Below are 27,056 nucleotides of genomic sequence, written 5' to 3'. Positions count from 1 at the left end.
AGATGGAAAATGCCTCAGGCCTGCCAGGTCTGCCTCAATAGTATGTGAACAGCTCTAGTACAAAAACTTTCTATCACATCACTCTGGTAAGCCCCACATGATGCAAATCCCGATCAGCAGCAATGATCTGATTTACTTGTGTACAAATCTCCCCTCCCTGTTAGAAAGAAAGCTCCCTGGAGGTAAGAACCATATCTATCTCTTTCAGGGCAGTATCTCTCAGACCTAACCGTGCTTTGTTTCCCCCACAGGGCTGTCATATCATATGAGACAGCAAACATAAATGAACTTGGTGATTTGGAAGCTCTGTACCAATGTTAGGGGACATTGTTGTTGATATTGCAATTGTTGCAAGCAGAGCACTTTTGCTCCACCAGTTAACTGCATTGTTTAGCTGGAGAGAAACAGAAAGGAATTTTGACATAGGACAGACCTGAGTTTCAGTTCCATTTCAGCCATTTCATGGTGAGTTGTGTGACCTTAAACATGAATTATTACATCTTTCTGGTGCTTGGTTTTCTGATCTGTGAAAATGGGGAAAGCAGTTGCACCCATCTAATAAGGCCATAAGGCAACAGCCAGGTTTAAACAAGGTAATCCGTGTCAAGTGCTTGGCATAGGGTTAAGCCCATAGGAAGAGCTCAGCTAATATTAGCTACTAATAGTCATTCTGTCAATCATTGGTGGCTGTTCGTAAATGGAGCCATTCATGGTTCAATTTCTCAAGTCTCGCTTTTCTGCCAGGAAACTTCCTAAGTCTTTATGCACCAACACCTGTGATTATGCAAAACCACAATCAGCATTCATATTCCGAACATAAACAGAGAATTCGCCCTTCAATACTCTCCCTCCCCAATTTTCAAAAAATAGTTTCTGGAACATAGAAAGATGAACTCTTCATTTCTATAGAAAACAAGTGTTCCTGGTTTTATAATCATGTAACCCTGAAACAGTTATGTTTCTTCATGTAATGCATTTTAGAGGCTCCATAAAGGAGTCGTTGTCAAGAGAAAACACAGCTGGTGCCCAATTAGTGAGGTGAACGAGACTAATCGACCAGCAGAACTCTTAATTAAGCTGGACCACAAACTGCAGGAGAGAGATGGTGGGTGGGGAACAGCAGTGGCCCACACATTCATGCAAAGGAATGAATGGGAAGGGCAGAAGATTTTCATAAGAAGGTAAAAAGTTGGCCACTTTGGCTACACATCAATTTCAGCTTTTAAAAGCTGGCTTTGCAGAGGCTGACACCTGGTTTTGACTCACTCTGAACTTCTTTCTTTTCCCTTTCCCTGAGAAGCCTCCAGCTCTTTCACTTCTATTTGGGCATCAGCTTCTATCTTATTTGTCATCACTGAAGATGCTGTGCTGGGAAGATTCTGAAAGTGGACTGGAGAGCATCAACTTCAGGAATACCTCCCAGCACTGCCTGTCTGCATTTCTTTTCTGCAGCAGTGCTCTCTTTAGGCAACTCCTGTCTCCCTCAGTAATACCCCACTCACACCCCACTCTGGCTCATTTTTGCACATTGCTGCTGTCTTCTTTGTCCTCTCTTCCTACTGTGCCCTGTAGTATCCCTGTATTGTGCCAAATATACTCCACTTAAAACCTCACCTCTCTGCTTGCCTTTGTCTCTGGATCTGAAGTGGAACCCGTATACCTTGCTGTCTCCATGGAGATGGTTTGCTTTTCCATATTCCACGCACATCAAAGCCAAGAAGCAGGACTGAGCTTCTTTCACGTCCCCTAGTGCCACCTACACCTTAATCCTCTACCTTCCTGTGACACACATACACTTGCTGCCACACATTTGGTAGTCACATCTGGAAAGAGATGCTGGATCTGCCATGCACTGAAGAGATGTTGTGTGTGTCTGTTTGAGAGGTGGTATGAAGTGGAACAGAGGTTCTCAAAGTGCAGCCTGGGGACCAGCTGCTCAATGATCACCTGGGAACTTCTTAGAAATGGAAATTCTTGGGCTCCACTCCAGAACCATTGAATCAGAAACTCTAGGGGAGAGGCCAAATATCCTGCTTTAACAAATCCTCCACCCTACCCCACCCCACCCCAGGCAATTCTAGTGGTTACCCGTGTTGGAAAACCACTAGTGCAGCATTTAAGGGTATGGGTTCTAAAGCCGGTTTACTTGAGTTCACATCCCACTTGTGACATATGCTAGTGATGCAACCTTGGCCAAGTTACACAATTCCTCTGTGCCTCTTTTTCCTCCTCCTTAAGATGGGAGTAAAAATGGATGTCCCTATAGGGCGTCATGAGATGACTGAAGTAGCTACGCATCTAAAGAGTTTAAGACAGTGTCTAGCATATAATAAGCTCTCATGAACTGTTAGCTCTTATTATTATCATCATTACATGGAAATCAAAAAAGACCCTGGTCCTTGGGTGTTTGTGTCTCTGGGTCTGGTTGCTGTCATCTCTGACATGTAAGTGGCTCCTCCACACGCAGTGCTTCTCCAGATTTCCACGGAAGAGGCATGTGGACCTCCACACACACTTTTTTGAAATCTTTTATTTTATTACTATGTTTGACTACTAAAAAACATTCTTTACAAACCTCATATCCTGGTAAAATTTACACCCCAAGCAGCTGAACTATACTTCACCAGGAACTTGTTACATCCTTCCAGACTCCCTTTTTCCCAAGACTAGAAGCGTGACTCCATCTTTCCCACCTTTGACCTCCTCAGCACGAGGGACCTTTGCTTTATTCCACGTCAGCCACCTACACTCAGAGCCACACCCAGCTCTTATCTTGGCTGGCTACTGCTCCACCTTTGAAATCTCAAACAGCAGGTCCCACTCTGACCCCTCCCTCTTGTCTTTTCAGAGCTCTCCTCAGACTGGCTCATTGACCTCCTGAATTCCAGACTCTGAACCCCTCCCTCGTTTCCTTCCCAGTCGTTCAAACCTTATTGGTTTCTCAGATTTGCAACTCGCCATACCTCTTCCCCCTGCCACGTTGATGGATGCATGGAGCATGAGCAAGAAATAGACCTTTCTGTATGTAGCCACCTAGAATTTTTTTTTAATTTCTGCATCATGACCTGGCTCATTTTGACTGGGGCACCTTTTTCCTAGGTGCATGTGAAGAACAAAGAGGTCATGTACACAGAGCACTAAGCCCAGTGCCCGGACAATAATAACTGCTCAAGAAACATTAGCTATTAATCTTATCTGCCAAAATCACAGGGGCCACACACTGCCCTGTAATGTGTCTGCAAATTCCATCAGATCCCTTCTCCTCTATGCAATAGCGATTTCTATTATTCATTATCCCACCAAACCTTCAACCTTTGTAGAGAAAATAGAGGTAATCAGGTGGAAACTTTCTCAATAATTCTCATCCAAATTGATCTGCAGGTTTCCTTTCTGATCAATTTCCTTTTTATTTTAGAAGCATTTGGGTATCTCCTGACTGTGTGAACTGGAGGACAGAAGGAGGGGTGACTTCTAAGACCAGGAAAGGTTGAATATCATTCATTCATTCACTGATATATCCCTAGTAAGAAGGGGTCTAGGGCCTAGAGAAAGGTGGTTTGAAGATTGAGAGCTAAAGAGACAGCTATGCCAGATCTATTTTTCTTTCCCAAATATACCCCCTCTTTCCCTGTGCTGTCTTTCGTTTACCATTCTCCCTTCCCACCAGGTACATGACTAGCCAAAGCTGGGAGAAGGGGAGGACTGGACTGAAGCTCATGAATTAGGCCATGCTGTCACTGTCCTGGGTTTCAGGAGGAAAGGAAGAGAAGCCCAGTGAAGATCATGGAGGAAAGCCTCAGGAAGGAGGTGAGGCAGGGACTACCCTTCTGGAACCTCCATCAACTCTCCTGGCTACGTGAGCAGTTGACGTGCAACAAAAGGCCTGCATGCTTCCCCCTCTCCAGACAGGTTTCTCTGGAACCCCAACAGACAGACAGACAGTGATCTTTCTCCTCTCCAGACAACATCCTCAGCTGCCGCCGCTGACTCAGCCTCCCCGCCCTCCCCGTGGGTGGAGTAGGTAGGCAGCCTGTCCCTGGGGTTGAAGTTGCAGGTGACATAAGGGTATAGTTGCAAACGTCTGCAGATAGGAGACCTCTGATTTCTCCCCAAACCCTGGGACATTCACAGCCCTCTCTCCTTTACCTGTCAGTCAGCCCCACCTTCCAGTTCCAAACCCAGACAACCATCAGTTCCTTCTGTAGTAGACTGGAACACAGTGTCCCTGGAGGCACAGAAGGCCCTAGCTGAAATGGCCTTCGGGACTAGCTAGCATTCCCTTTGAGGAGAAACAGACTGCCCACCCATTCCAGGAAGGCCCAGGAGTCCTGGCTACAACATCTGAAAAGAGAGCAACTGACATCCCAGGTGACTTTCTTGTTCAGCACAGCAGACACAGCACCTTGGGTCTATAAGAAAATGTTTTCATATAGAATAGTAAGATCTTTGCCTTTATGTCAATTTAGTTGTAAAGTATAATTTTACACACACACACTTTTCTGGAAAAGGGAGTCCACACAGGCAAAACTGCCTAGGGCCCATGAAAATCATATCACAGCCCTGCTTATATGGGGATCAGCCTTCTCTTCTATAAAATAAGATCACAATACTTTCCACACCATTCCACCTCCAGTTTCATCAGTATTCTGCCTAAACATCACTGACCTTAACATTTCCAGATTTGAAATGTTTAGAAGCCCCCCACGTATCCAATATGTAACAGCTAGATTCCTTAGTGCTGCATTTGAGGCCTTTCACTGTTTTCCACTTTGAGCTTCTACCATTGTCCCCTTGTACACAACTCTCCGGCTAGGAACATCATACCTTGTGCTGCTTGTTCCGGGAACAGGCTGAACCTTGAGTTCCAGCATGCCTTTGCACACTCAGGCCCCTTTTGCTTTGAAAGCATTCCCTTCCCCTTCTCTGCCTGATGGTGTCCTGTGACAGCACAGCTAGTGAAGTTGCAGCATCCAGTGAAAAAGAAAACGTGGAGCTCCTTGCCGAAAACTTGTTGAGAATTTCAAGATGGTAGAGGAGAACATTCAACCATGTATGGGGCTCTTCTGTGCTCATGGCCCTGTGGACCTGCCCATGAAGCCATCTCTGCCTACTCCTTTCCTGAGAACATCTCAAATGACACCTGATTTTTGAAGCAGTTTTTACTCTTCAAGACCAGCAATAGGAAGTCACAAAACGAAGCACTTCTTATGTTCCAGGCATCATGCCAAGCACTTTATGGCCAAGGTTTTATTTAATCCTCACAACCACTCCACGAGGTAGGTAGTATTATGGTCCCCATTTTGCTGATGGGTAAACTGAGGCTCAACAAACAGGTGGCAGAGTTGGCATTTAAACTGAGGGCTGCCTGAGCTTAGAGCTGCTGCTCTTACCTATCAGGCTGCACCAACCCTATCCACCCTCATGGCCTTTCAGTCTTGCTTCTGCTCTCCAATTTATAGAGACTCTAGGCCCTGGTCCCGTTCCTTCAGTCTCTGGGCATCCACCCTCTCAGCATGTCTGGTCTCCAAATACCACAAATACCCTTAACCTGGCACAGAGGACCCTGCCCACCACTCGGCTGGAACCCTCCCACATGATCATCACTAATTAATTACTTAAAATTTCCAGAAAGAGTCATGTCTTGTCATGCTCCCGTGACTGTGCACATGATATTCTCATACCAGAAATCTGTTCCAAAACACTTGGAAAGCTCCTCCTAACAAGCCGAGGCTCATTTGGCATCACCTCTTACAGGAAGCCTTTCATAACTTCTAGCTCTTCCAAAGGCTGAGTTCCCATAACGTCCAGGCTCACCTCTGGCCCATAACTTACTGTATTTACCCCAACTGGGCTGACAGCCCTTTGAAGGTAAAAATAGTATCCAAGTCATCTCTGGATCTCCAGCCTCCAGCCTGGGACCTCTTTGGCATCTGGAAGCACACAGTAGGTATTTTCTGAGTAAAATCTATAGATTAATGATATTCACCTGTCTGGTAGCAAGGATGCCCCTGCCACATCCTGGGGACAGCTACAGCTCGGCAGCAGCCAGAGACCCAACATCCGGTGAGAGCAGGACCACTGAGAGCTCCAGAAGGAGGCAAGATGGATGGCTTGATTACCTGATGTGCTTGAAGATTTTGAGAGCAGACTTGGATTTCTCACCAAGGAGAGAGGGATGAGTGTACCTAGAAAATGAAGCTAATAGGTTTTTTAAATGGGGCATCAGTTTCAGCGACAAGAATGTCATATAAAAGCAAAAATTTAATCATGATACAATATGGCTCAGCTGTGATTTATGTGGTCACAATGCTATAAACACTAATCTAGCAAAAGGAATGTTATAACTAGATTGGAAAGTTGGGAAAGGTAAAGTGTCTATATGAGAGAAGAGAGCTAAGTCCTTCTCTTTTGTAAGAGAAAGTCAATAAGCCATACTGCTAATGAAAAAATTAAGAAAGGGATGTGTAGACATAGTATTTAGAAACACAGACGTAAATACTGCACGAAATATTGAACCATGGCTGGCTCTGGGTGGTAAGATTTGGGAGTGGAGGGAAATGGGGCTGGGGAATGGGCTTTGTAGAACTACTGCCTTTTTGAACTATGTACGTAATGTTGGTAAGAGATGAGTTTCATTTTTAAAATACTGCTCGTGGTTTGAAGGCAGGAAAGTGCTGCAAAGCAAATGCCTCTGTCCAGTCAGCCTGAATAATCTCCCTGAAATACCACCTTGGGCAGTTCATCAGAGCCCTCTCAGGCCCAGGAACTGGACTGGGCTGGTCTACCTTGCAATGCCCTCTGTGGCCTGGCCCCACCCTCCCATGCACACGCCCTTGGCACCTCAGTGACTGGCTTCCTGCCATTTCTCCTGCGGATGCTATACCTCTTACCTCTATGCTTCTGCCTAGGCTGTGCTCCTGCCTCTGCATAACACCTTTTCCTGGCTCTGCCCTCCCAGCTCCTTCCTCCAGCTGCCTGGGACAAGTGTGCTTGCTTTACCCTAGGACAGGCCTGCCTTCCTTTAAATCATCTCTAGATTACTTATAATGCCTAGCACAATGCCTACACATCACTTCACTTGTGTGGATTTAACATAATACTTGATACACGGTAAATTCAAGTTTTGCTTTTTTGAAATTTTGCAATTATTTTTTCCTGAATATTTTTAATCTGCAGTTGGTGCAATTCATGAATGCAAGACCCACGGAAGCACTTTTCATGCCCTACCACAATACCTCTGAGATTGTTACTGTTATAATCCCCATTTTGTGGCTGAGAAAATGGAGACATCGATTAACTAACCTGTGGCTGAGGAAATGGAGACCTGGACTGACCGAGCTGGGAGAGGTCACATAGTCAGGCTGCGGGGAGACTCCAACTTGCCCCCGGGTGGTCTGGTTTGCTTAATGATCCTGGTACTTGCCTTTGGGTCTGCTCTGATGGCCCCCGCCTTTCTGCATTTCTCCCAGCTCGGCACAGGAGGGAAAGAGACGGCCCTCAAAGGGAGGAGGGAAGTCAAGGACTTCCGAGGCAGGAGGCCTCTGAGGCAAGAGTATGGGCTCCACACTGGGGACAACACAGGCTCGGGGCGTGGAACAGGATGATTTAGTTCAAGGGCTGTCCTGGTATTTGTTGGTCATGTGGCCCTGGACAAGCTACTTCACCTGTGTAATCCTCTGTGTTCTCATCTGTAAAGTGACCACAGCAGCGGTATCCACCTCACTGGGTTTTATTGGGATTAAATAAATTAGTAAATGTCAACCTATTAGTGAGAGTGGTGCCAGGCAGGGCAAGCCCCGCCAGCAGGGAGATAGGATTGTGCTTGAGACTTCCTGCAGTGATGTTGGGCAACTTCTCTTTCTCTCTGAGCCCCGCTGACCTCAGGTATGAAACAGAATTACTAAAACTAACTCCACAGATTTGTTGTGAGGATTAAATGAATACTGCATTTTGTATTCATATCTGTTTATAAAGCTAACTTGTTCTCCAAAAGCATTTAAGGTGGCTAACAATATAAGATTCGTTTTAATTTGAAAATAAATAATTTGGGACTAGAGAATGGGGCGATAAGGAAAAAGGAACACCAACTATGTACCCACAAAAACTGAAAATTAAAAAAAAAATTAAACAGATCTTTAAAAAAAAATGAGATCCTTTTTAAAAAGGCCTGGCTGCTCTGGCATGTATTAGGCACTCTAAAAGTATTTGTTGTCATCTTCCTGGCTTTAATATCTGGTCCCAGTGATTCTGGCTACTCGAGATATAGTTAATTACAGGGTAATTTAGTGTTAGAGGTGACAGAGAGGATGGAGGGTATCAAAATGTACTCTTCGTGGCAAAGGGAAAGTGGAGATGAGCTTTGAGGATTCGAGTCCCACCTCTAGCTTCAGAGAAGTTCAGATTTTATTTATATTATACCTTGGGCTTCTGGGTACAATTGCAGTTGATGGAAGGGTTCCACTCATAGAACAAAAGAAAAAATAGGGAATTCAAGTACTCAGCATATTTCTCCTCTTTTATTCTCCTATAAGAATATAGGAGACTATGCTGAGACCCAGTAAAAAAAAAACAAAACAGAGCTTAACACAATTGACAATTTATATTTTTCATAAAGTTCTTCATAGGGAGAAATCCATCAATCACAAATAAATCCTTTATCAAATCACCTTCATTCAGCAACACTTATTGAGCACTTACTATGTGCGTGCCATTGTCCTAGGAATCAAGCTATGAATGAGACACATTCCTGCACTCAAGGAGCTCACAATCTAGAATTGGATTTAGAGTGAAAGGTGCTACCACAGGGTTGCAGCCCATTGATGGGGAGGTCAGCCTAACCCAGGACAGCCTTACAGAAGAAAGCCTCACAAAAAGAGGACACTGAGTTTTCTCTCGAAAGAAGAGCAGGGTTTTGCCAGGCAGCCAGTGTAGAGAGAGGTTCACCCCATTTCCTAATCTCAGCACTCCCTGTACTTCCTGCCCTTACTTGTTAGTCCTTGTTTGTCTTCTCTGCCAGGCTGCAAGTGATGTATGGGCCTTGTCCATTTGCCCATCCTGTGTCCAATGCCTCTAGCACAGGAGAAAAAAAGCAGAACGGAGGGGAGGGGAAAGGGAGTTCCAGGCAGAAGGAAGAGCACATGCAAACATTCAGAGGTGGGAAGTAATATGGTTCTAAGAACTTTGGGTTGTTCTAGATGGTTCTGGACACAGCAGATGACTTGAGTTAGATCAGACATTGAGTGTCATTTCATTTTGTAGGTGATAAATTATGTGTCGTGATTCTGGTTTCAGAAAATATGACACTCTTTGGTGGTTGGTAGTATTATGGTAACATTAATGTCCACAGAATCTGGAATCTCGGATTTGAAATGATGAACTTCAGGGCCCTTTAGGTATATCCACTCATACAACAGATCATGAACAGTGTACCATGAACAGAAGATGTGGTTCCTGTTCTCCAGTAATCTGGCCATCCTGGTGCTGCTGTCAGCTGCCTTATGTGTGTTGCAGGATGTCTTACAGGACACAACTTCTGGCTCTTACTAGATAATAATTGTCCATAAGTATTGAGTTTGTATACAGGTATTGATTGACTTATGACCTGTGCAACTTACGACCATTCGACTTTATGACCACAATCGCTAGCCACGACTGCTCCGTGTCTGGCAGTGCAAACGTTGCCCAGCTGGGCATACAACAGTGCGGACCAACTTCCGGCAGCACTACCATTTCTGCGTGCATATAGCCTACTCAACTTATGACCAAATCGTGTTACGGCCGGTCTGTTGGAACCAATCGTGGTCGTAAGTCAAGCACTAGCTGTAATGAGTTTTACATATTGTTGTTTCATAGACTCTAAAATGTGACAGATTATAAGACATATCCTAATTTCAGAGATGCTGAAATCAATAATTTAAGATCTATGAGATATGGTGCAGTTATCTTTAGTTTCTTCAACAAACAGGTAGTAGCTACATGTACATATTAAAAACTAAGGCTAAGTGAGGCTCTATACCTTGTCCTCAATATCACAGCTCATAATTGTCAAAGCTGTATGCTCTAAAGGCCATTTATTGCCCAACCACTGACCCCCATTGCCACTTGTGAGTACTCAAGATACCTTTTTTTCTTTTCTTTCTTTTCCGCTTTTTTTTTTTTTTTTAAGAGATGGGGTCTCACTATGTTGCCCAAGCTGGTCTCAAACTCCTGGGATCAAGCTGGCCCACTGTCTCAGCCTCTCAAAGTGCTGGGATTACACGTATGAACCACCACGGCTATCCAAGATACCCTTTTATCTGTCCAGGATTTAAGTCTTTCTAAAATTTCAGTCATTTTTGCCACACAGGCAAATCTTTACCCCCTCCTTTTGCTGCTGTTTAGCCTGGAAATATATTAGCTTTGCTTCCTTTTCCTAGTATTTGTTGGGTGAGCAGATTAGTTTGCCCCATAATTTCATAAATTTCCAGATTAATCAAGTACTTCCATGTGGCCTGTCTCCTGGAGTTGGTCACTTGCATAGAGTGCTCCTATGTTCCACAGAGACCTGGATACCCCATCAAGAAATGTTGTGTGTTTGGTGCCTCCTTCTTGTTCTCCTTCTTCCTTTTCTTTTTTTTCCCCTCTGTTGTTGCATGAATACAAGATGAGGTTCTCAGGCCCCCAGCAGAGCTCTCTGCTGTCATCCATGTCACAGAACCCAGGCAAGTCAGGCTGGCCAGTAGGAGAAACGTTAGCTTGAAATCTACTAGACACATGTGTTCTGTTTGTGCTTGGGGATGGAAGGAAGATGGGTGTATACTGATCAGATAGAAACTAGCAAGATAACAAATTCAAAAAATATGTAGGCCGGGCACAGTAGCTCACACCTGTAATCCCAGCACTTTGGGAGGCCAAGGTGAGTAGATCACAAGGTCAAGACACTGAGACCATCCTGGCCAACATGGTGAAACCTTGTCTCTACTCAAAATACAAAAATTAGCTGGGTGTGGTGGCCACCACCTGTAGTCCTAGCCACTTGGGAGGCTGAGGCAGGAGAATTGCTTGAACCCAGGAGGTGGAGTTTACAGTGAGCCAAGATTGTGCCACTGCACTCCAGCTTGGTGGCAGAGCAAGACTCCACTGTAAAAAAAATGTGTAAAGGTTCTGGCTTATTCATAGATATAGTACAGTCATGCCTCACTTATAACAAGGATATGTTCTGAGAAATGCCTCACTAGGAGATTTCATTGTCGTGAGATAATAGAGTGTACTTACACAAACCTAGATGGGAGAGCCTACTGTACACCTAGGCTGTGTGGTATGGCCTATTGCTCCTAGGCCACAAACCTGTGCAGCATGTTACTGTACTAAATACTGTAGCCCGCTGTGACACAAAGGTAAGTATTTGTGTATCTAAATATAGAAAAGGTACAGTAAAAATACAGTGTTATCATCTTAAGGAACCATTGTCATATATGTGATATGTTGTTGACTGAAGCATCATTATATGGTGCATGTCTACAGTTAATTCTCACAGAAACTCTTGGAGGTAGCTGCAAGAGCTGCTACAGACCTTGATTAGAGTCATTACATATGGACCTTCATGAATCAGAGGAAGAATGAGGCCTGGAGTCATAAAGGGGCTTGACTGAAGTCACAGGGCTCATGGCAGGACCAGGATCAAAATAGGTCCCAGTGTGCGGCAGGTAAGTGGCAGGCTTGAAGGAATGACTAACCGGGTGTGTTATAAATTCCTGACCCCCTCCTGCTGCAGCCCTGATAGGACCACTTAGTTTCCACCATGGACACTCCACTGTCCTTATCCCATGGGCTTTTGCTGGGCTATTAGAATCAAGTTCTCTTCTTAGCTCCCTTCTGACTTTGTGCCTTGAACTTGCAAGTTGGTCTTTTGCCTGATGAGGATGATCTTGTTAAATCTCTATTATGCAAACCAGGACTCTGTGGGAGCCCCACTACCTACCTTTTCCTCCAGTCAGTTTCCCAGAAGGCTAGAATTTGGTCCCTGCTACCTTCTTTCCTGGCCATTCCTATCACCTGCTGTGAGACCTGATAACATGATGTTTTCCCTGCCCCTGGGGATACCCCTGTCAGCATTGCCAAAATACTTTGATTGATATTTACTACTCTCGGCCTGAACTCCCTGTTGGTACTACACCTGGGGCAACTGGAGATCACTAGTTCTGCCCGCTCTGCTCTTGGCATCCTGAGTTCTCGTCTTCCCGTCCCTCCTGGTCATACCTGATACTGACACATAAGTTGGCTTTTTAAGCTTGCTGTGTGACTTTTGCTTTTTGAAAACTGTCTTCCCTCTTCCAGTCAAGCAGTGCTTACTGGATTATTGACTTCCAAAGGCAGTGGTTCCCAAACTTAAGTGTACTTTAGAAACATCTGGAGAGCTTGATAAATAGCTCTGTACCCAGAAACTCTGGTTCAGTGAATCTGGAGACAGGGCCTTGGAATATATATTTTTAATGAGGCAGATGCTAAGTAGACCAAAGTTGGAGAGAAGGTAGGCACTGTGGTAGTTAATAAGAATAACAGGAATCTCACACATGTGCATTTTATATCAGTTTGTAAGATAATATTAGTTCATCTACCTCACCCTTGTGTTAGAACACAACAAAACAATGAAACAATACAAAATACCTCCATGAACTAGCATAGAAAATAAGGCTCTGGAGTCAGAGAATCCAGGCCTCCACTTACTAAACAAAAGACCTTGTAGAAGTCACTTAACCTTTCTAACATTGTGTTTGTCCATCTATTTTAATGGAGATCTTAATTCCTTAGAGCTTTGTTGTGAATATTGAATGAAATATTGCAAAATGGCCATTTTAGTATCCAATATATGTTTGAAGAATTAAGGAACAAATAAAGCTAATATGTGTGGACAGCTCTCTGTTTGCCAAGAAGTGGTCTGAGGGCTTTATATGAACCCAATTATTTAATCCTCATAGCAGCCTGTGAGGCAGGGGTACCAGTTCCTTCACTTAGAGGCTCACCGACATTATGTGACTTGTCCAGAGTCCCTAGACTAGGGGCAGTGCCGAAATTCAGACTCTGGCTGCTCTGACTTTAGAAATGGAACTTTGAGCTGCCATGTATCTATCATGCCACTCCAAAACAGAATTGATAGAGTCCTTAAAACAACTCGTTTGGCGCTTGATCTCCAGCCCCGGTATCACACTGTAGAAGGATCGTGGGCTTGGGAATGAGGAAAATGGCAGTCCTGGTTCCTCCACTGATGGCTGTGTGACTGGGGGCAAGCCTCTTCCCCTCTCTGCACTGAGGAGCCATCATTCTACAGCTAAATATGAGGTGGCACAGAAGGCTGTTGGAAATATCCACTGTGATGTCCTAAAGGAAGCAGCTGCAGGATTGGGAGCAGAGGTGGGATTTGGCATCTCCTAATTCCCAGCCTCTGGTAGGGAGTCGTGGGGGAGGTTTACTCAGTCTGTCCTCTCCTTCAGCTCTGGGTTCCAGGGCCTGCTTCCCAGGAGAGAGGCATGGGTAGGGACCCCTCTGCCCTGTGGTGGCAGGAAGCAACATCTGCTTCCAGGGAGATGGGACTGCCCAGGAGGTGATCCCCTCCTGGGAGATAGATAGCTGATGGCTGCCTCCTTTTTCACCTCCAGTGCCTACTGTTATGGGGGAAAATTAAAATACAAACACACCAAAACAGTAACATGGGCTGTTCATGCAGATCACTTGCTTAGCTGCTTTGGAGAGAGAAGGTTTGCTCTTTCTGCTGGCATGGAACATCAAAAACAACCAGAGGGCCAGGAAGTCAACTAGGTTAGAACAAGAGGAAACCTCAAACCAGAACCCTTCCTGGCAGTGCAGGGCAGAGGTCATTAAGAGTGTGGACTCAGGAGTCAGACTCTCTCAGGTTCCGGCCCTCACTGTGCTACCCACCAACAGTGCGACCTTGAGCAGGTCATTTGATGACTTAATGTCAGTTTCCTAATTCGTAAAGTGTGGATAATAATGATACCTGCCTTGTGAGTCTCTATGAGGAACAAACACAAGTAAAGACAAAGGTGTGCCGTGTGGTAAATATGCAGTAAACACATGTTCTTTTTCAAGCCTGAGCACTTTGAGGGACTTGGTCTCCTCCTCCTTCATCTAATCCAGTTGTTCAGACTTTACTGAGCAGTTGCCAACTGCTGGGGAGCGTTTTGAGCATCAGGCATACAGGCATACATAAGACATAATACTTGGCTCAACAGATTTAGTCTCAAATTTCTAAAATCCTTGTTGACCTTACCACCCACACACAAATAACAGTAATGATGATGATGATAACGCACACCCCGTGACATTTACTAGACAATAGTTATGTGCAGACTCAGTGCTGGACACAATGTATACATTATTGCTGACATTCATAACAAGCTTTTGGGATATGTACTAATATTCCCATTGATGAGGGAAACTGAAGCTGGAGGAGTGAAGGTTCTGCAGCTGATGGACTGGAATCCCAGGTTCTGCAGATTCTAACAAGGCCTTCTCCTCCCCAAGCTGCCTCCTTCCAGCCTCAAACCTTCACAGGCAGGCTGGCACTTCTGAATTTAATTACCACAACCACTCTGAGAGACAGAGACCTTTATTATCAGATCCATTTTCCCGACAACAGAAGTTAGAGCAGGTTAAGCAGTTTGCCAACTATAGCTCAGCTAGTGAGCTGTAAAGACTCTGTGTCTTAAGATCAAATAAAAGGCAATTCTGAGGCTGCCGCTTGGTGAGAAGCTTCTGCAGAGGCGAAAAATATGTGCAAACAAAACCAACAGCTTTCTTTATGTTCCCCAAAGTTGCTAAAAATGCCTGCGGGTTTGCACACAAGCAGACGTGCTCACAATGTTGGGTGGCTTCTGTCTTCTTGGCTCCAGCAAGAAGAGACCTGGCAGGTATTTCTCACATCTTTGTTAAACACATACATCAGACAAGGGAAGGAGTTCCAAGGTAGTCCCAGGGTGTGGATTTCTGCCAAGTTTCCTTTTATTTGTTGTTAACTTGGAAAAAAATAAAAGATGCCTTATGGATAAGCCCATAATCCCTAAAGCAACTGTGGTGAAAAATGTCTTCCCTCTACTTGGAATCAGACAGCCCTGATCCTGACTGGGGGGTCTTCTACCTGCAAGCCCTGTGATCTTGTCCAGGTTGCTTAGCCTCCCAGGACTAACCTCTGTCTGCCCATCTGTAAAATAGGCATGACAGTCCCTCCTGCAGGAAGGTAAACTCCATGAAGGCAGGCATAGTTGTCTGTTCTGTTTGTACCTGCATTTCAGTGCCTAGAACAGTGCCTGACACAGGATCAGTGAACGAGTTAAGGAACAAATGAATAAATGAGTTGCTATTTTTGCAGAGTTGTTGGAGGTCAAAATAAGATCATGAGTAGGAAATTACTTTGCAAACTGCAAATTGCTACACAAATATAAAGATTTATTATCACAGAACATGGTCTAGGTTCTATTAAATAAATTTATCCAGTCAATCAGTCAGTGAGTGCTTCCTGAGCTTCCTCTTGGGTCTGGCATTGTGATACAAAGAAAGAGGGGGCCTGGTTCCTTCCTTCAAGGGCTCGCAGTCCGGCAGGAGGATATACAAGTGAGGCAGGCACTAAAACACAATATAGGTAAGTATAGGGTGCTAAGGGGGAAACAAAAGGGACTGAGTTCCCACACTAAAAAGGAGTGGGTCAGGGAACTTTCTGGAAGAGGTGTTCTGGCCCTCACTCTGCCGAAGGGCAGAAGCTGAAAGCAGACTTCTGGAGACATCCTCCCAGGTTGACTCACCAGGCACATGGCGGGTGAGGCTGGAGATGGAAAAGTGACTGAGAGTAAGAGAGGGCCTGGAGGGCCCACGTGCTTATCAGGAGGGGCCTCGGGGTGCAAGAGAAAGCATTTAGAAGGACATGGTGGGAGAGAATGGCTGGGCTTGTGGGCAGGGTAGTTCCCCGGGCAGATGAGTGGAGGCCAGACCCTGTGAAGCCAAAGTCCCCACGTGTGGCCTGCTTTAAAAGGCACTGAGGAGGACCATGGCTTCTGGAAGAAGATGACATATACAACCCAGGCCAGCTGCGGCTGCAACAGAGCTCTTCAGTGTGTTCATTTCTCTTTTTGTTTGTTCATTCGTCTGACAAATACCATGAGAGGCTGTGGAAGGGTCTCCACTGGGCACCAACGGGAAAGCACCCATAAGAAGAGGCAGCTTCTTCCCTCACAACGTATAGAGGAGAGCAAAGCCAATGGAAAATTCATCCCCTTACCATATGTTGCCTGAGTTCTGACTATGTGCAGCTAGTGGGGCCTTAAAGAAACCTGTCAACCCCCTTGCCCCAGTACACACACACACATGAACACACACACACATACTGGCATGGCACTCACATTCCAGAGAGGGCTGGCAGGGAGATAAGGGAGGAAAACACCCAGGGTGTCAGGATGGGGGAAGAGCCAGGAGAAAATGAAAGTGAAATAGGGGATAGAGGGTTGGAGGGTGAGGGCGTGCACACTGAGGTGGGGGATCTAGTAGGCCCTGCTGGGAAGATGCCCAGAGCAAAAGCAGGAGAGGAGCTAGGGAACCTGTGCATGACCTCTGAGGGGGCAGCAGCAGCCTCCTTTCTGAAGCAGCAAGGTGACAGCGTGGGGGCGCAGAAGTGGAGGCAGTATGAAAACAGGTCTGCGGGGTGCAGAGAAAGGGGCAGTAGATCGTCCAGGACCTTATGGATCATTGTGATGACTCTGGCTTATACTGTGTTTGTGATGGGCGCCTTTGGAGGGTTTAAATGGAGGAATGACTTGGTGTGACTCCTGTTTTAACAGGATTTTTTCTGGGGACTATGTTGATAACAGAGTGCAGAGGAACAAGGATGGAAGCAGGGATATCTGTTATGAAGATGCAGGGAGAAGCCAGGTGAGGGCTATAGTGCTCAGACCAGGTGGCAGAGATGGTAAGAAGTGGGCCGACCCTGAACATCATTTGAAGGAAGAACAGGCTATATTTTCTGACATTGGAAAGAGGGTGTAAAATAGATAGAGGAGTTAAGAATGTCTCTAAGGGTTTTGTACCTGAGCAAATGGAAAGTTTGACAGGCCATTAACTGAGATGGGAGACAGCAAGAGAGGCAATTTGGAGGTGTTGGGGGAGGTAGGAGACTGGAAATTTATTCAAAAAAAATTACTTCTGAAATTTTCTGTGGTTAAAGGAAACCTATTTTAAATATAAAGATATAGATAGATTATAGGGACATTCTATAATGATAAAAAGGTCAATTTACCAAGAAGATAAACAGTCAAATATACTATGCAACTAACAAAGATCCAAAATAAATAAATCAAAAACTGATAGAACTAAAAGGATATATGGAAAAATTCAGTTACAATTAGGAAACTTCAAAATTTTATTTCTCAATAATTGATAAATAAATAGATAGAAAATCAGCAAAGATATACAAAGCCTGAATAACACTATCAACTGATTTAATCTAATGGACATTAGATTACTGTAACGGACACTACACCCATGTACAACAGAATACACATTCTTTTCAAGTGTCCACAGAGCATATACCCAGATAGATCTTATTCTGGGTCATAAAATAAACTTTAGGTGTCTGTCAAGATGGCAGAATAGGAGCAGCTCTGGTTTGCAGCTCCCAGAGAGATCAATGCAGCAGGTGGCTGATTTCTGCATTTCCAACTGAGGTACATGGCTCATCTCATTGGGAATGGTTAGTGGGTGCAGCCCACGGAGGGTGAGCTAAAGCTGGGTGGGGTGTTGCCTCACCCAGGAAACACAAGGGGTGGGGGAACTACCTCCCTTTGCCAAGGGAAGAAATGAGGGCCTGTGCCATGAAAAATGGTGCATTCTGGCTGAGATACTATGCTTTTTCCACAGTCTTTGCAACCTGCAGACCAGGAGATTCCCCTGGGTGCCTACGCCAGCAGGGCCCTGGGTTTCAAGCACAAAATTGGGCAGCCATTTGAGCAAACATTGAGCTAGCTGCAGGAGTTTTTTTTTTAAACCCTAGTGGCCACTTGAAACACCAGCGAGACAAAGTAGAACCGTCCACTATCCTGGAAAGGAGGCTGAAGCCAGGGAGCCAAGTGGCCAAGCTCAGTGGATTCCACACCCACAGAGCCCAGCAAGCTAAAATCCACTGGCTTGAAACTCTTGCTGTCAACACGGCAGTCTGAAGTCCACCTGGGATGCTTCAGCTTGGTGGGGAGAGGGGCGTCTGCCATTACTATGGCCTGAGTAGGTGGTTTTTCCCTCACAGTGTAAACAAAGCTGATGGGAAGTTCAAAATGCACCACAGCTCAGCAAAACTGCTATAGCCAGACTGACTCTCTAGAGTCCTCCTCTCTGGGCAAGGCATCTCTGAAAGAAAGGCAACAGCCCCAGTCAGAGGCTTATAGATAAAACTCCCATCTCCCTGGGACAGAGCACATGGGGGAAGGTGTGGCTGTGGGTGCAGCTTCGGCAGACTTAAATGTTCCTGCTTGCTGGCTCTGAAGAGAGTAGTGGATCTCTCAGCACAGCATTTGAACTCTGCTAAGAGACAGACTGCCTGCTCAAGTGGATCTCTGACCTTGGTGCATCCTAACTGGGAGACATCTCCCAGCAGGGGTCAACAGGCACCTCATACAGGAGAGCTCTGTCTGGCATCTAGCAGGTGCCCCTCTAGAACAAAGCTTCCAGAAGAAGAAGTAAGCAGCAATCTTTGCTGTTCTGCAGCCTCTGCTGGTGATACCCAGGCAAACAGGGTCTGGAGTGGACCTCCAGCAAACTCCAGAAAACCTGCAGCAGAGGGGCCTGACTGTTAGAAAGAAAACTAACAAACAGAAAGGAATAGCATCACCATTTTAAAAAGAAAAGAAGGACAGCCCCACAAAAACCCTGTCTGAAGGTCACCAGCATCCAAGACCAAAGGTAGATAAATCCATGAAGATGAGGAAAAACCAGCACAAAAAGCTAAAATTCCAAAAACCAGAATGCCTCTTCTCCTCCAAAGGATCACAACTCCTCACCAGCAAGAGAACAAAGCTGTATAGAGAATGATTTTGATGAATTGACAAAAGTAGACTTCAGAAGGTGGGTAATGACAAACTCTTTGGAGCTAAAAGAGCATGTTCTAATGCAATGCAAGGAAGCTAAGGATGTCGAAAAAAGATTAGAGGAATTGGTAACTAGAATAACCACTTTAGAAAAGAATACAAATTACCTGATGGAGCTGAAAAACACAGAATGAGAACTTTGTGAAGCATACACAAGTATCTCAATAAAGCAGAAGAAAGGATATCAGAGGTTCAAGATCAACTTAATGAAATAAAGCATGAAGACAAGATTAGAGAAAAAAGAATGGAAAGAAGCAAATAAAGCCTCCAAGAAATATGAAACTATGTGAAAAGACCAAACCTACATTTGATTGGTGTGCCTGAAAGTGATGGGGAGAATGGAACCAAATTTGAAAACAGTCTCTTCAGAATATTATCCAGGAGAACTTCCCCAACCTAGCAAGACAAGCCAACATTCAAATTCAGGAAATGCAGAGAACACCACAAAGATACTCTTCAAGAAAAGAAACTCCAAGACATATAATCATGAGATTCACCAAGGTTGAAATGAAGGAAAAAAAAATGTTAAAGGCAGCCAGAGAGAAAAGTTGGGTTACCCATAAAGAGAAACCCATCAGACTAACAGCAGATCTCTCTGCAGAAATCCTATTAGCCAGAGGAGAGTGGGGGCCAATACTCAACATTCTTATAGAAAAGAATTTTCAACCAAGAGTTTTATATCCAGTCAAACTAAGCTTCATAAGTGAAGGACAAATAAAATCCATTACAGACAAGCCAATGCTGAGATATTTTATCACCACCAGGCCTTTCTTACTAGAACTCCTGAAAAAAGTACTAAATATGGAAAGGAAAAATCATACCAGCCATTGCAAAAACATGCCAAATTGTAAAGACCATTGACACTATGAAGAAACTGCATCAATGAATGGGCAAAATAACCAGCTAACATCATAATGACAGGATCAAATTCACACATAACAATATTAGCCTTAAATGTAAGTGGGCTAAATGCCCCAATTAAAAGACACAGATTGGCCAATTGACAGAGACCTCAGAAATAATGCCATACATCTACAACCATCCGATCTTCAAGAAACCTAACAAAAACAAGCACAGGGGAAACAATCCTTTATTTAATAAATGATGTTGGGAAAACTGGCTAGCCATATGCAGAAAACTGAAACTGTGCCTCTTCCTTACATCTTATACAAAATTAACTCCAGATGGATTAAAGATTTAAACATAAGACTTAAACCATAAAAACCCTAGAAGAAAACCTAGGCAATACCATTCAGGACATAGGCATAGGCAAAGACTTCATGACTTCAAAACACCAAAAGCAATGGCAATGAAAGCCAAAATTGGAAAATTGGATATAGTTAAACTAAAGAGCTTCTGCACAGCAAAATAAACTATCATTAGAGTGAAAGGCAAACTACAGAATAGGAGAAAACTTTTGCAATCCATCCATCTGACAAAGGGCTGATATCCAGAATCTACAAGGAACTTAAATAGATTTACAAGAAAAAAATTTACAAGAAAAAAAACAAACAACCCCATCAAAAGTGAGCAAAGGATATGAACAGACACTTCTGAAAAGAAGAAATTTATGCAGCCAACAAACATATGAAAAAAAGCTCATCATCACTGGTGATTAGAGAAATGCAAATTAAAACCACAGTGAGATATCATCTCACGTCAGTTAGAATGGCGATCATTAAAAAGTCAGGAGACAACAGATGCCAGAGTGTATGTGGAGAAATAGGAATGCTTTTACACTGTTTATGGGAGTGTAAATTAGTTCAACCATTGTGAAAGACAGCGTGGCGGTTTCTCAAGGATCTAGAACCAGAAATACCATTTGAACCAGCAATCCCATTACTGGGTAAATACCCAAAGGATTATAAATCATTCTACTAGAAGACACATGCACATGTATGTTTATTGTGGCTCTATTCACAATAGCAAAGACTTGGAACCAACCCAAATGCCCATCGATGATAGACTGGATAAAGGAAATGTGACACATATACACCATGGAATACTATGCAGCCATAAAAAAGGAAGAGTTTATGTCCTTTTCAGGGACATGGATGAAGCTGGAAACCATCATTCTCAGCAAACTAACACAGGAACAGAAAACCAAACACTGCATGTCCTCATTCATAAGTGGGAGTTGAACAATGAGAACAACATGGACATAGGGCACATCACACATTGGGGCCTATTGAGGGGTGGGGGACTAGGAGAGGGATAGCATTAGGAGAAATACCTAATGTAGATGACAAGTTGATGGATGTAGCAAACCACCAAGGCAAGTGTGTACCTATGTAACAAATCTGCATGTTCTGCACATGTATACCAGAACTTAAAGTATAATTTTAAAAAAAGTGAAAAAATAACTTTAACAATTTTTAATAAAATAAAGCCACACAAAGTGTGTTCTCTGGTTATAACAAAATTAAACAAGAAATCAATAATAGAAAATTCTCAAATATTTAGAAAAAAAATAATTTCAACTTTTATTTTAGATTCAGGGAGTACCTGTGCAGGTTTGTTTCCTGGGTATGTTGCATGTTGATGAGGTTTGTGGCATGATTGATCCTGTCACCTAGGTACTGAGCCTAGTACCAGTAGTTAGTTTTTAACTCTTCCCCTCCTCCTCCCTCCGTCAACTAGCAGTCCCCAATATCTATTGTTTTCATCTTTATGCCCATGAGTACCCAACATTTAGCTCCCACTTATAAGTGAGAAAATATGGTGTATTACTCCATTTTCACACTGCTATAAAGATATTACCTGAGACTGGGTAACTTATGAACAAAGGAGCATTAATCGACTCACAGTTTAGCATGGCTGGGAAGGACTCAGTAAACTTGCAATCATGGTGGAAGGGAAAACAAGCACATCTTACATGGAAGAAGGAGAGAGGAGTTCAAGAGAGAGCAGGAAAAATTGCCTTATAAAACCATCAGATCTTGTGAGAACGCACTCACTATCATGAGAACAGCATGGGGGAAACTGCCTCCATGATCCAATCACCTCCCACCAAGTCTCTCTCTCAAAAAGTGGGTATGATGGAGACTATAATTCAAGATGAGATTTAGGTGGGGACACAGAGCCAAACCACATCAAGCAGTATTTGGTTTTCTTTTTCTGCATTGATTCACTTAAGATAATAACCTCTAGCTGCATCTTTGTTTCTGCAAAGGACATAATTTTATTCTTTTCATGGCTATGTAGTATTCGATGGCATATGTGTACCACATTTTCTTTATATGATCACCACTGATGGGCACCTAGGTTGATTCCATGTCTTTGCTATTGTAAATAGTTCTTTAATGCACATAGATGTACAGGCATCTTTTTGGTAGAATCATTTATTCATTTTTGGATATATACCCAGTAATAGGATTCTTGGGTCCAATGTTAGTTCTGTTTTAAGTTCTTTGAGAAATCTCTAAACTGCTTTCCACAGTGGCTGCACTAATTTACATCCCCACTAACAGTGTATAAGCATTCCCTTTTGTCCGCCATCTCACCAGCATTTGTTGTTTTTGACTTTTTCATAATTAGTCATTTTGGCTGGTGTGAGATGATGTCTCATTGTGGTTTTGATTTGCATTCCTCTGATAATTAGTGATTTTGAGAACTATTTCATATGTTTGCTGACTGCTTATATGTCTTCTTTTGAGAAATGTCTGTTCATCTCTTTTGCCCATTTTTAAATAAGGTTATTTGTTTTTTTGTTTGTTCGTTTGTTTGTTTGTTTGTTTTTTGAGACAGAGTCTCACTCTGTTGCCAGGTGCCAAGCTGGAGTGCAGTGGCACAATCTTGGCTCACTGCAACCTCTGCCTCCTAGGTTCGAGCAATTCTGCCTCAGCCTCCCGAGTAGCTGGGACTATAGGCACACACCACCATGCCCAGCTAATTTTTGTATTTTTAGTAGAGACAGGGTTTCACCATGTTGGCCAGGATGGTCTTGATCTCTTGACCTCGTGATCCACCCGCCTCGGCCTCCCAAAGTGCTGTGATTACAGGCTTGAGCCACCGCGCCCGGCCATAAGATTATTTGTTTTTTGCTTGTTTAGTTGTTTAAGTTCCTTATAGATTCTGGATATAAGACCTTTTTCAGATGTATAATCTGTGAACAATTTTTCCCAGGAAACAAACCTATAAGTTGTCTGTTTACTTTGTTGATAGTTTCTTTTTCTGTGTAGAAGCTCTTTATTTAATTAGGTTCTACTTGTCAATTTTTGTGTTTGTAGCAGTTGATTTTGAAGATGTATAGTCTTTCCAAAGGGCAATATCCAGAATGATTTTTCCTAGGCTTCTTCTAGGATCTGTATAGTTTGAGGTCTTACATTTAATCTTTAATCCATCTTGAGTTAATTTTTGTATATGATGAAAGATAGGCATCCAGTTTCATCCTTCTGCATATGATTAGTCAGCTATCCCAGCACCATTTATTGAATAGGGAGTCTTTCCCCCATTGCTTACTTTTGTCAACTTTGTTGAAGATCAGATCATTATAGGTGTACAGCTTTATTTCTGGGTTCTCGATTCTGTTCCATTGGTGTATATGTCTGTTTTTGTATCAGTATCATGCTATTTGGTTACTGTAGCCTTAAAGTATAGTTTGAAGTCGGATAATGTGATGCCTCTGGCCTTGTTCTTTTGCTTAAGATTGCTTTGGCTATTCAGGCTCTTTTTTGTTTGCATTCAAATTTTAAAATAATTTTAGAATAGTTTTCTCTAGTTCTGTGAAAAATGATGTTGGTAGTTTGATAAGAATAATGTTGGGCAGTATGGCCATTTTAACCATATTGATTCTTCAATCCATGAGCATGGAATTTTTTTCATTTGTTTGTGTCATCTATGATTTTTTTCAGCAGTGTTTTATAATTCTCCTTATAGAGATCTTTCTCTTCCTCAGTTAGATATATTCTTAGGGGTGTAGGGGTGTGTGTGTGTGTGTGTGTGTGTGTGTATTGTAAATGGGATTGCATTCTTAATTTGGCTCTCAGCTCAAACATCGTTGGTGTATAAAAATGCTACTAATTTTTTACATTGGTTTTGAATGCTGAAACTTTACTAAAGTCATTTATCCGTTTCAGGAGCCTTTTGGTGGAGCCTTTAGTGTTTCTAGATATAGAATCAAATCATCAGTGAAGAGAGATAGTTTGACTTATTCTTTTCCTATTTGGATGCCTTTTATTTCTTTCTCTTGCCTGATTGCTCTGGCTAGGACTTCCATGAAATTGATTTCTTTTTAGCCTATTAAGAGAAAAATGCCTAAAGACAGCCACATGGAGGTGTTGAGCAGTTAGGGGAGAGACTGGACATTTGGATGTTCACAGTGTACAGATGGTATTTAAAGCCAGGAGCCTGGATGAGAGCATAGGAGCATGAAAGTAGATACGGAAGAGAAGAGGACAAAGGACTAAGCCCTGGGGCCTCCAGCGTGTTTGGGAAGATGAGGAGGAACAACCCAAGGAGACAAAGGAGAAGCCAATGAGATAGGAGAAAAACCAAGAGACTGTTCTTCAAAGCCAAGTGCAAAAAGAGTGTCATGGAGAAGGAAGTGAACAGTTGTTTCAAATGCTGCTGCCTCATTTGTTAAGATCCAGACTGAAACTTGACCACTGGATTTATGGTGAGTTGTCACTGTTGACTTTAACTAGAGCAGTTTGGAAATAGGGTGGGAGCAAGAGCCTGACGAGGGGTATATCCAAGAGAAAAGGGGAGAAGAGAATTTGAAGATAGGGTCTATATTCAACTCTTTTGAGGAGCTTTGCTATAAAAGAACAAAGAGACAGAGTTGGAGGAGGAGGTGGGCTCAAAAGAAGAGTGTGCATGTGTGTATGTTTGTGTCTGTACAGGAGAAATAACAATACTTTTATTGTGCTAAGAACAAGTCTTAGAGGCAAATATTGATGATACCAGTGAGAAAGCAGAAAATTTCTGGAGCAATGGCCCTGGGAAGATCAGCAGGCATGAGACCTGGCACCCAGTGGGGAAGTAGGTATTTGCTGGGAGAACAGACATGCATTCATAGTAAAGACAGACCACAGCGGAGGGGCCTAAGAGATAGGGAGGATATTGTCAGTGGCCAGCACAAGGTCATAGAAACCCTCACTTCCATAGCACAATGTGCAAGATACTGCCCCTAGTCATTTATATATATTAACCCCAAATTCTCAGAACAACCTTATGAGGTAGACACTGTTACTGTGTCCATTTTACGTAGAGAGCACTGACGCAGTGTGACATCAAGAATTTTGCCTAAATTTTCACACAAGCAGTAAATAGCATAGCCTGTCCTATGACCACCACTCACATGTATTGGTATGACCAGAGAGAAGACTGGTGAGTGGGTGGGTGGAAGAGGAGCTACATGGTTTTGGAGAGCACAGGGCTGGTGTGCACTAATTGGTGCCTCCCTCTGGGACATTTGTGCATTTGCAAAGCACTTTTCAGTCACTTCTTTTTGAGTCAGGAGCTAGGATGGGCAGAGGATGGGGCTGTGCTAAGTTCTCAGCTTGGGCCTTGATGAAGTCTGGAGGGGTTCTTCCCCCACTGTCATAAATCTTCCACTGGTTTCCCTAAGGGATTGTCAAGATAGTTCCTTTCTCTTTAGAAACATCCCGGGATTCTGAGCACCTGGAAGGGCTTTGAGGGTCTTTTCCTGGGTAAAGGAAGGGAGGGGGAAAGAAATTGTGATGGCAATAGACCTGGTTCTGATGCCAACCAGCTGAGACCTTGGCCAAAACATTCTCATCTTCTAGGCCTCAGCTCTAAAATTTAAGAGAGGCTAGAATGATATCTCATTTTATAAACTCAAATATTCTGTCACCATACACTTAATGAGTGCCACTGTATACCAGGCATACTATAGGGCACTAGAGATATGGCAGTGAATGTAAAAGACACAGTCCCTGACTTTGTGGAGACTGCAGTCTATGGCAGCAGGAGGGGAGGAAACACGGATGACCATATAATTATAAACCATCATACAAACTTTGAAGGGATATTCTAGATTGCTAGGAGAGTACCCTTTCCTAAACAGTTTTGGAACTTTTGTGAGATACGATTATGACTAAGGTGTGACTCCAAAACAGAAACTGTCTTGGTTGATTGTTCATTCATTCATTTATTTACTTAAAAAAAAATTTTAATGAACACTTGCCTATTGTATACCTTTTAAAGCAATAGCTTTGTATTTTGTGTTCCCCAAGGAACGATCAGTTTCTACATCTGCAATACAAAACATAAGAACATTTCTTTTTTTTTGTTTTTTTTTTTTTTTTTTTTTTTAGACAGAGTCTTGCTCTGTTACCTAGGCTGGAGTGCAATGGCACGATCTCAGCTCACTGCAACCTCCACCTCCCAGGTTCAAGCCATTCTCCTGACTCAGCTTCCCAAGTAGCTGGGACCACAGGCACCCACCACCACACCCTAAATTTTTTGTATTTTTAGTAGAGACAGGGTTCCACCATGTTGGCTAGACTGGTCTAGAACTCCTGACCTCAGGTGATCTGCATGCCTCGGCCTCCCAAAGTGCTGGGATTACAGGCATGCACCACCGCACCTGGCCTAAAACATGAGAACATTTCTGAGTGCCAGTCTACACACTGTGCTAAGCACTGCACATGCATTACCTTCTTTGATCTGTGTAACAATCACATGAGGTAGGTTCTTCTCCCCATTTAATTGACACAAAAACTGAAGCTCAGAAATGACAAGTGCCACTGGCATTGCAATCCTGCAGAAGGCTCTCCTTTATTCTCAAAACTCGGAGCATAGGTGCCTGACAGGAACCTTAGAACCATTGGGCAGAGTGGTCTCTAAACTTTTCTGACTGCTCACATCTCTCAGTAAATATACGAAACAGGTCCTAGTCAATCACATTTATTTAGAAATATATATGTGTTCTGCCATTAATTTATATAGTAGACCGGGAGTGGTGGCTCATGC

The 27,056-nt window shown here is 43.5% G+C and overlaps 1 long non-coding RNA gene across 3 annotated transcripts; it reads left to right on the top strand.

The window, feature by feature from the left end:
* The first annotated feature begins 2,126 nt into the window (after positions 1-2,126).
* On the top strand, positions 2,127-25,798 carry LOC116563958. Of its 3 annotated transcripts, none has more exons than XR_004274653.1 (4): positions 2,127-5,276; positions 5,685-5,943; positions 11,503-12,508; positions 24,365-25,798. It is a non-coding gene; the product is annotated as an uncharacterized LOC116563958 (long non-coding RNA). The 3 variants fall into 3 exon arrangements; XR_004274654.1 differs by lacking the exon at positions 24,365-25,798 and having other exon boundaries at positions 2,135-5,276; positions 11,503-11,684; positions 12,316-17,322; XR_004274652.1 differs by lacking the exon at positions 24,365-25,798 and having other exon boundaries at positions 2,136-5,276; positions 11,503-17,322.
* The last annotated feature ends 1,258 nt before the right edge of the window (positions 25,799-27,056 follow it).

This window comes from Sapajus apella, unplaced genomic scaffold (genome assembly GCF_009761245.1).
Source record: "Sapajus apella isolate SASKATOON/1434 unplaced genomic scaffold, GSC_monkey_1.0 scaffold36, whole genome shotgun sequence".
In the NCBI taxonomy this organism is placed as follows: Eukaryota; Metazoa; Chordata; class Mammalia; order Primates; family Cebidae; genus Sapajus; species Sapajus apella.
This window is presented reverse-complemented; position numbering and strand designations above follow the sequence as displayed.